At 39.0% G+C, this 10,016-nt stretch overlaps 1 protein-coding gene across 1 annotated transcript in view; it reads left to right on the top strand.

Annotated features, from left to right (window-relative positions):
- LRP5 (LDL receptor related protein 5) overlaps nt 1-10,016 on the top strand; it is a 125,032-nt gene that overhangs the window by 749 nt on the left and 114,267 nt on the right. The gene's annotated exons all lie outside the window — the stretch shown is intronic.

Raw genomic sequence — 10,016 nt, 5'->3', positions numbered from 1 at the left:
CACACACACAGACTCCAACCTCCATTTTAGGGCTGGGGGCGCAGCGCCGGCTCCCTGGCCCTGGCCGCCGCGGGGACCTGCGCGTCGCGCCGGCCACGAGGGCCCGCGGCCGCGCTGCCCCCGGCTCGCGCTTCCCTGCCGCTCTGCGAGGCGCTTGATCCTTCCTGCGAGCACAGGTCGCCACGGTGGGGTCCTGCCCGCAGCATCCGCGGGGGAAGGTCAGGACTTGGTCTCTGTCCTTTGCTTCCTCAGCGCGTTGTTTCGCGCTTGCCCTGGCCCCGCTGGAGACGGGCACCCACGTGTGAAACTTCTGGTTTATTGCTGCTCCATCTGCTCTGCTCGGATGCATCACTTTGTGCTCGGCAAACTGAAACCTAATTGTTGCAATTTCCTAGGTAGTTTAGAAAACTCGGCAGTGCGGCCAAGGCTGGCAGAACAGCACCTCGGGCCCTTTTTTATTAGGCCACCCACCTTTCCAAACCATCCGTAATTATCAGAACTGTCATTTAGAGTGAGAGAACTGACTGATTTCCGCTGGCATCATCGTTCTCTGTTTTTAGTTGGGATTCTTGGGAGGTGTGTATTAAGCAGTGCTTATTCTATCATACTTTTGTGAAACAGCTGCCCTCTGCATCTGTGAATGCTCTCTCTCCAAATAAGTTGCCTCAGCCTTGTAAAAATGTTTCAGAAAATACGAAGCAAGATCTGTGCCTTTCTGAGCGCTTATGTTCCTGCTTGACCAAGTTAAATTGTGTAGTTTTAGGAAAAGCAATCAATCGATGGGAGTTTCAGGTGGAGAGAGAACAAGCTGACAGTGTATCTTCYGTTTACTTGCTGATTTAAAGGATGATTATGAAAAGGATCATTTAGAAAACTTTACTTTTTGTTGTCTCCAATGGAAGTAGTGTAATTCAGTAAAACTAAGACAACTTAGAGTTTAGTTTGCAGTTAGTTTAGGGACAGTGGTGCTCAGTACATGGCATTGCATGTTGATAGTTACCTTTTATTAAATCCATATGGAAAAGCTCCCCTCTAAATGTGCTGTCTTTTTAATTTAGTGGTTAGCTGAAGAGTCTTGGTTGTATCTTAACAGTATTGTAGCTAGCTGAAGAGTCTTCATTATGTATCTTAATAGTATTGCTTTCGTTCTGACTATTTGTTAAGAAGGTATGCGGTTCTTTGTTAACTTAATCTGGATGGTGATTTAAGGAGCCTTCACCTGTCCCTTTAGGATGAGTGTGAATGTTTTATGAAAGGCGCTCTCCTCATATTTTGAGTTAAGTGCTCTTTTCTTTAAATGTTGGTATAGGCTATATTGTAGTCTATAATATGTTGAAGAAGCTTATTGTGTACTGTATTCCCACCTTGCAGGCATTTTGTTCATAAAACTGTGATTTCTGTTCTAGAAGTTCAAAGAATTACAGCTTCTTTTTTATTTGCGGGCAGCAGACTASTCAGGGACATTACTGAAAGGCTTGTGCTTTAAGCTTCCATTCTGGAAGACCTTGGCTCCAAAAAAGCTATATAGGTGCCTGACTTAGAGACCCTTTGTCTCTTTAAAGTATATTCATGTTATCTTTCAGATATGTAAATATATCTCCCCAATAGTGGGAATGGTCTGGGACTTCTTTAATGTTAAAGCCTCAGCTGACTTTGGCATATTGTGCTATGTCTGAATGCTTTGACCCTGGAATAATTTTACTGTGGAGCAAAGTCCTTCCTATGCAGAGATGTCAGGAGTGGCTTTATTTACATGGCTTAACATAATGATAACCTGGTTAAGATATCCAGAGGTAATGGGCTATACTTAACTCTCCTTTCACTGAGATGAGACAAAATGATTGCTGCATTTGGTGCTTCCTTGAGGGGAGGAATCTCTTGCCTGTGTGAAGTATTCAGGAACAGGACTGTTGTGACAAGGGGGTATTTTTGTCTGAAAATATTTTAAGTTCTAAGCATTTAATATTGCATAGCAGATGTTTTATGTGTAATTTCTAAAATCTAGAAGTAGTTGAAATCATTCTTGTTTGTAATTGCTTGCTTAAATTCACAAAAAGTTTGGTTAGTGGCTGTTTGTGGTACAGTAGAATGTTTCTTTGAATTGTGAAACTGTATCTTGCTTTTCTCTAGTGGATTTTTTTTCCCTGCTATTAGGATCTTTAAAGTAAATAAAGAGGAATGGAGAAGAATTGAGGAGGAATAGGGAGGGAATCATTTTAAAGGTTTGAAACTAGGGATGCAGTGTTAAATAAAAAGTTGGAACCCAACTTCAGAAGGGCTTTTCATTTGCAATGTTTTTCCTGTGGTAGCCTAAAGCCAATGAAACATTGCATTCTATGTTTAAATGATAGGACACGTGCTTATTTTAGTAAGAGGCAATGTGTTATGTAGGAATCATCCGAATTTCATCCGAATTTTCCTAGTAACTTCTGCTCACGTGATGTGAGAGTCTGTCACAAATTATGGTCATAATTCCTCTAAATTAGTGAGGAAATAGTGAAACTTCAGAATGATTTAAAAAAAAAAGTTTAAAAAGTTCGTATTTTAAGAGCAGTGGATTGTAATCGGTAATGACTTCAAACTGTCCTTTAGGAACCGTTTTTGAATTCATTTGTTAGTTCTGGATGCTTTAAAATTACTCATATGTTGGATGTGTACATAGTACATGAAGCAGTCTGACACACAAAGTCCACACTTTACAAGTCTGAATGTATTTTATCAATAGCCTGGTGTAAATTACATTGTTGCCTCTTGCTATTTTGAGTCATTTTCTTTCTCACCTGCTTTGACTTTAGATTAGGAATTTGTTACTTCTTCATAACACAATAGTAAAATAGGCCTTGGTCTTGTTCCAGCTGTAAATTTTATTCAGGTGGCAAGCAGGCCTGAGAATGAATTTTTTCCAAACCAAGGTAGCTTTGTAGTAAACAGAGATTTGTTTCTGAGAACATAGTATTGCTTATTGTTACCACAACTTCTTGTGCATTATGGTAGTATAAGAACAAATAATGTTTTATATGCCACTTATGGACAGGCATGTATACTTAGCTGGCTGTAACATACCCAKTAACATAGAGTTAAAAGTAGCGTTCTATTTCTGTTAAAGGTGAACTAAAAGAAGCCCCACTCATTATTTATAAAATAGTTCACTTTCATGAGAACAGTTTAATCTGTTCCATGTTAGATTGGTACTTTGTGTGCACACACTATTATTTGAAAGTGACTTGCAATCATAATGTTAAGAATGTTGACTAGGTTTTAAGTTCATTATTAGAAAGAAATCTCCACATTGTAGATAACTTTATTGTTTTTAATATAAGAAATCTTTCATTTTTTCCTTGTGCCTTTAATCCAGAAGTTATTAAACATTAAAAATATTCAGCTTATGCAGTTTCATTGTTTCTCACAGGAGTTGATATGGCTGAAAAAGACAGTTTTTAAAACGCTTGTAAGAAATAGAGTTGCTATTTTGTGCTCAAGGTCTCTGCAAAGAGCTCTAATAGGTGTCGCTCAGTGCAAGCCTTGAGTAAAGAGGGGCGGCAGATGAGGTATCCTCCCTGCTTGTAGCACTGGCCAGCAACAATGCAATTCTGTTATGCACAATGGAGTTATCATTTTATTTCAGAATTTGAGGTGCGTGGAGTGTTTGCCTTGTAAACTTGGAAACACTCTATTGTTTTCCAACAGAATGTGTCCATCAACACTGAGAGTTCACTTAGGGCATGAGCAAATAATTAGAATATTGGCTGGGGATGGTGACTGGCCAAAGCCACGTGCTCTTTGGACACTTGGGACTTGCTGAAGAAGTCACAGATGTGCTGTCTCCTGACAGTGCACAGCTGGGACTTCTGAACTGGGAAAATAACTTCTGGAGAGCCCTTTACCCATTATATTAGGTCGCCATGGAAAGCAACGTAATAATAGAGATGAAGGATATGTCAGTTTCTGAGATTTGGGGTGATGAAACAGTCCTGGTGACAGGAGGAGAGAAAAGTGGAAGTAACTATATTTCCCACAAAGCCTTGTTCAGCACAGTTGTTTGTTAGCAGTTTAGGGCTCAACAATTCTTTTATTTCCTTCCTTCTCTCAGAAAAATTATAAAGGAGAATGCAGTGTTTCATCTTTGTGGTTTCTGTTTACTAAAAATGGAGGGAAAATACCTGTCAAGCCACAGAATTCTATTGAGAAGCTCTAAGAAATTTTAAGAATGGATGAGGGTCTAGTGAGGGTGTTGAGGGCCTACGTAACAGGTTTTCTAACTGCTGTTTCCTGTATTCTTCTGTGACTTATGGTTTGCCTGCCAATGTGGACAGCCATAAAGTTGTCATTTTATACTGACATGCTTCAGTCTGTGGGTGACTTCTGTAAGGATTCCAGCAAATTGGTGTGTGCTTGGTTTATGTTCGTTAGCTAGCCCTAAGTACAAGAGAGTTARACCAACTGAAACTTCTCTTAAAGCCAATAAATACTTTGTATGAGTGTGTTGCATTAGATTAGGTTAACCAGGGGCCATCTTGCATACAGGTGGGCTTGTTGGAAAAGTCTTGAATATGCATCAGCTACAGAATTGTTATAGTTTTAGCAGAAGAGGTTTTACTGCATTTAACAATCACAAGAGCAACAGTGAGTTCCTTGGGGAGTTGTCAATGGTCTGAAAAACTCAATATGGGCATGTATATTTGCTAATGCCCCTGCTGCTGTGACTTAATATTATAATAGTTGTTGAATATRGTTTGATGATTTGGTTTCTGAAATGCTAGATAAACATTAGCTAGTTATGTATTACTAGCATAACAACCTTTATTCATAAATCAAATTGACTATCCCGGGTTAAGTTGATTTCCTTTAAACACCTAAAAAATCAAACAAACAAAAAGCTTGTCTATGTAGAGGGCAGAATTAAGATACAGAGTCTTTGTCTTCCTCTTCAGACTGTGCAGGCAAAATGTGTAACTATTAAAACTATGAGGTGTGTTGTTCCTAAGTTATCTTGAAAAGTGATGGAACATACTATTTTGAGGACATGGAGTTGTGAATGTGTGAACTTGTAATTCTCCCCTCTACTGTGAAAAGTGGAAAAGTGAAAATTGCATTTCTCCCTTTTTTTAATAGCAGAAATGGATGCTGCAATTGTAAGATGGCCTTGACTGCTGTATTCTCAAGGATCCTTGTTAAAGTGAATATACTGCCCTGTGAAAGTGTGGTGATCTTAACCGATTTGTTCTGTCCAGATTTTATTCCTAGAGGTCCCACATTGGCTTGAGAACATTTTGTAATGGTGATTCAAGAGTTTCTCTTTTCTCCTTTACGTTGTATTGACTTAAATTTTATGGAGTTTTTTATTTTGTGTGAGCTCCTGGAGTAGAGCTGGGTTTTGTGTGGCGTAGGTAGAAGTGTGATGCACCTCTGTGAGCTTTTGACCTTCCAGAGCATCTAGAACGTGCCATCTGAAACTTTATTCCTTTGCAATATGGATTTTTTTCACGTTTCTCAAGACTTCCTAACTGAGTGGTCTGCCTGACTGTTCTGAGGTTTTTCACTTTTCTGCACCCTGTGGCTCTTGGGCACTTTGTCATATACTTATCCATCAATGTGTCATTTCTGGGATGCTGCGTAAGCAGTGGCATATTCCTTGGTCACCAGACTTTGACTAAAGAGATGGTTGAGGTTGAACTCCTGGTGTTTAAAATTTTAGAGAATGCTCTAAGCTGATTTCTCTAGCTTAAAATCTACCAGTGATATATACTTGATATCAGAGATGATCTGATAGGCCCTGTGTCTTCTTTTACTATTATTCAAGGAATATATCTGAATAATTGGTGAAGGTACATTTTCAGCAATGTTTTGTGCAGTTATAAAAATCAGCCCTTTGGGGCAAAGACAGACTACCTTAACATTCACAAAGCTGTAGCATTTGAAATAACCTGGGAAGTGCTGCTGCTGTGCATATGTCTTCAGATACTGCCTTCTAATTAGTCGTTTGGCTGAGAGTTTTGTGAGTGAGAAAAAACGAGAATTTGACTTTTGAATAAGAAGCTTTTTCTAGCGTTACACTGTTGACAGCRAATAGTTCAAGAAAGAGGAGTGGAAGGTTATCAAATTTGTTCTTTGATGTGTAATTAACTCTAGGAGTTGTCTCCATGATATGCTTAACGTTCTTTCTTGGCACTTGTAGCTTGATACGAAAGGCAGACTGTTCTTTTTAGCATGTTTTAAAGCCGTAGAATTAAAAAAAAAAGGGGGGGGGGGGAAGAGGGGACTTTTTGTAGAAGGTGCTACCTTTGACAACTGAATCATAAATTGCTCAGCGTTAGGTGTGTTTCAGTCTGTTTTTAGTGCGTACTTTTTGCTATAATCTGAAATAGCTCTTGACCTTTCATTTACATTAGTTAATTTAAGTAAGGTGTAGCTTATTTCTAAAGTCTATCCCGTTTTAAGGAAGGCCACTCATGGACATATGATTAACAGTGTTCTATATCACATGCTCATTTTGGTCACTGATTTTTTTCTGATAATCTTCTGATTCCAGAATGACTGAGAAGTTCAAATTAGAGTGGTTACAATTAGAATTATGGGTAATTTTTCTCTTGGTCTGTATTTTTCTCTCATTGCTTCTCCTATGTGGGAGTTGAAAGTATGAGGTATATATTTAAACTTCTTTTTTTTTTAAATTCTTTTCAGGGGAAGGTATATTAACCTGAGAAATCTATATTGGTGACTTGTCTTTCTGGCAAAAGCAAATTAAACTGCTGCTTTAGTGTTCATACTGTCAAGTGAGAGCCAAGAGGGTGAAAATGCATGGGGGTTGCATTGTCCAGCTAGAAGGTCTGCACAGCTGTAGATCATAAAAAAAAAAAAAAAAAAAAAAAAGCCACCCAATACTTTTTACGCTTCTTCAATAGCTGAGTAAAAGAAAACCTGTAGTTATGGGGAATTTTTGTCTGTCTGGTTTTTAGCAGCTTGTTTTTACTGTCTGGATAAAGTAAAAAATATTACTTACCCATGTTCCAAAATTCAATTTGCAGGTGTTCGCAAGCTAGAAAGTGTAAATGCAGAAATAGCTAAACATCTGGATCTATTTAGGCAAACTGCATAGTGAGATTTTAGAAAGGGTGTGGCAAATGCAGGCAAAATCATAGTGAAGCATCAATTAATTGAACTTTAATCATTTGCAAGTTGTTCTCTTTGGCTCCCCATGATACCTGCATGATCCTGTGTTTTCATCTCATCTAACCTACTTCCTTCAAAATTCCCCTCTTCCTCCTCAAGCCTGACCACCAAGCCCCACTGCGCTAGATGGCAGCTGTGACCTTGGGGTCTGTTTGTAGAGGGAAAGTGTTTTATCTATGAGGCCATTAAAAGGTATATTTTTCAACTGGAAAAGTCAAAAGTCACATATGGTGACTTCTAGAAGAGCACTTGAGCTATGCAGCCCTCAAGAGTTGGGAAATATTCATGGAGTCTTTGTTGTAGAGAAAAAGTGAGTAATACCTTATAACTCATGACAATGCTAGAAGAAACACATACAAAACAACAACAATTTAAGTGTGCAGTATGTGATATATGTGGTAAATAAACTTATTTGGAGGTGTTCTGTAAGAGCAGTCTTCAACAAAGCAAAGCACTGGAGCGAGCTCAGTGAACTTGTCTGTGGAGATGATACATACCATTTAAACTTCAAATTGTGTGCTTGAAACTTAGTATATGAACAGTCTGCTGCCAGGTCTTATTTGCCTAATGAACTTTGACAAACAAGTTCTACAGATGGCTAATATTTTTTTATTCTGAGAAATTGCTGTCTATTCACAGTCTGTTTGTGGCCAAATATGTGATACATGTTGTGAGTACCTTTTCTCTCTGAAATGTTTTTATGGGCCCAGTCATTTCCACTATTGTTGCCATTGCATCCAACTGGAACTGAAAAATAAGATGTTATGCTAAGTAAGGATTTTTATTTTATTTTATTTAAGGGCAAAGAGTTGACTGTAGAGTTACCCTGAGTATTCTTAAATTTCTCTTTCTCTATCAAGCACTGTGTTTGGAAGGCCAAAGAAGGCTACCTGTTGTATCTGAAGGAATCCAGAATGGTTGTGACAAAATCCATGTGTTGGATGTCTGTTAATGCTGAGATCATTCTGCTGTTGCAAATTTCACAGAGCCTATAAGACAGTTGTACACAGTGAAGACATTTTGTATGACCCAGAGGACTGAAAAATGCCTGGATTTCACTTGGTGATTGGTAGTTAGTCTGTGTTTAAATTTGCTACCAGACCAGTTAATTCCTCAGAGCTGAGACAGATTTGCTCATAGTTCCCAGAAGTGCTGACAGAGGCAGAAGCAATCACTTAAGGCATGCTGGCCAGCTTATGCTGAACTATGTACATGTGGAAGGGTGTGAGAGATCAGAGTGGGGGGAGCTTATGTTTTTCTATGTATACCCTGTACTTAAACATTTGGTTTATTTCTCCTCCTGCTCAGATTTTTGTTTCATTCTAATTGTTATGTTATTGACTAACCTGCCTTTTTCGGGAGAGGAGAGGATTTTGTCTAGACTCTTAAGTCCTACTAGTAGTTATTGATTCATAATTTTAAGGAGTGAAAAGTTGCACAGTCACTAGGTATGGAATCCAATGTACCTGGAATTTGTTCTTGGTGTTGTTACTGAAGTATGGCCTTAACTCTGAACTTGCAACTCTTCATCTGAGAAAAGCTGATGGTAATACTTAACTGATCTCTCTAAGTGTGTCTGGGAGTGCTTTACCCAAGGACCACCTCAGAGTAATATTTTCTATATGTATATTTTCAAAATAGCTTTCTAGTAATAAACCAGCTTTGTTTGATTCTGAATTGCATTGCTGTCTAACGGTGCTTCATTAGAAGGAAATGGACTTGTAAACCAGCAGAATGGTAGGTAAAGTATCCCTGAAAAGATAGGGAGATGTGCGTTTTATGAGTCAAAAATTCTATACCTGATGATTTTGTGCACAGAAGTCTTTGATCTTGCCCAACCTCTGTTTTCCATTCCTTATGCAGTCTTTTTCTATTACTGTTTCTGCATGTCCTATTTTTCTTCTGTTTTGACAGTTTTTCCTCTCAGTTTGTAAGTTCTTCTAGGCTCTAGGCAGGGATCTTGTTTGTTTTTCTTTTTGCCTACTTGCTTTCTGTCTGTCTGTCTGTCTGTCTCTCTCTCTGTCTCTCTCTCTCTCTCTCTCTCTCTCTCTCTCTTTTTTTCCCACTGTCTGAAGAACTGAGATTGCTAAAGGCTGTAATGTGTGTAGGTGGGTAATTAAAAACAGTGGTCAAGAGAACTCTTGGAAACTTGTTAGGTTACTTCTCTGAGTATGATGATGAGGCAGCATCATTCAGTGAATCTCCCCCCCCTCCTTCCCCCAAGTCCTTTTTTTTTTTTTTTTTTTTTTTTCTCTCTTCTGGCTGTTTCAAGAGACTGCCTGCTGTCCTCTTAGCATGTGGTTCCACTAATGTTGTCTGCCCACAGCAGAATGGTAAGACTGGAGTAGCTGCAATTTAGCCTGTGTTTGAGGATTACCAGTTGGCATTTGGCCTAGTGCACAATGCAGAGAAGAAGAGCAGGTAGAGGTGCTTTGTGTCTGTGACCTCTCCTCCAAATTCTCTCTCAACTTACATGGTCCAAATTAAGATCTTCACTGTTATCTACAAAAGCTTTAAGTCATCTAGGATTCATTTACCTTGGAGATTATCACTTCAGCACATCCAGGCCGTCTCCATCCTGCTATAGTAATTACAGCTGATGGAAAATAACTCTGGTTGCCGATCCCCAGGGTGGGGAGCTCCTGGCATCTGGAGATAGAGCACATCTGGCGCAGGTCCTCAGAGGCAGAATTCAATCAGCCAGAAGCTTATTGCATGCAGTGAATGATGCAAGTGACTTGTTTTCTCTGAACAATGGCTATGGGATCTTTGTAACCATTGGCCTCTCGCCTGGTTATTCTGAGTCTGTGGTTTTTTTGTTTGCCTTTTTTTTTTTTTTTTTTTTT

Source organism: Nothoprocta perdicaria, unplaced genomic scaffold (genome assembly GCF_003342845.1).
Source record: "Nothoprocta perdicaria isolate Ctin4 unplaced genomic scaffold, notPer1 scaffold_28, whole genome shotgun sequence".
In the NCBI taxonomy this organism is placed as follows: Eukaryota; Metazoa; Chordata; class Aves; order Tinamiformes; family Tinamidae; genus Nothoprocta; species Nothoprocta perdicaria.
Note: the sequence above shows the minus strand (reverse complement) of the source record. Positions and strands in the feature narration are given on the sequence as shown.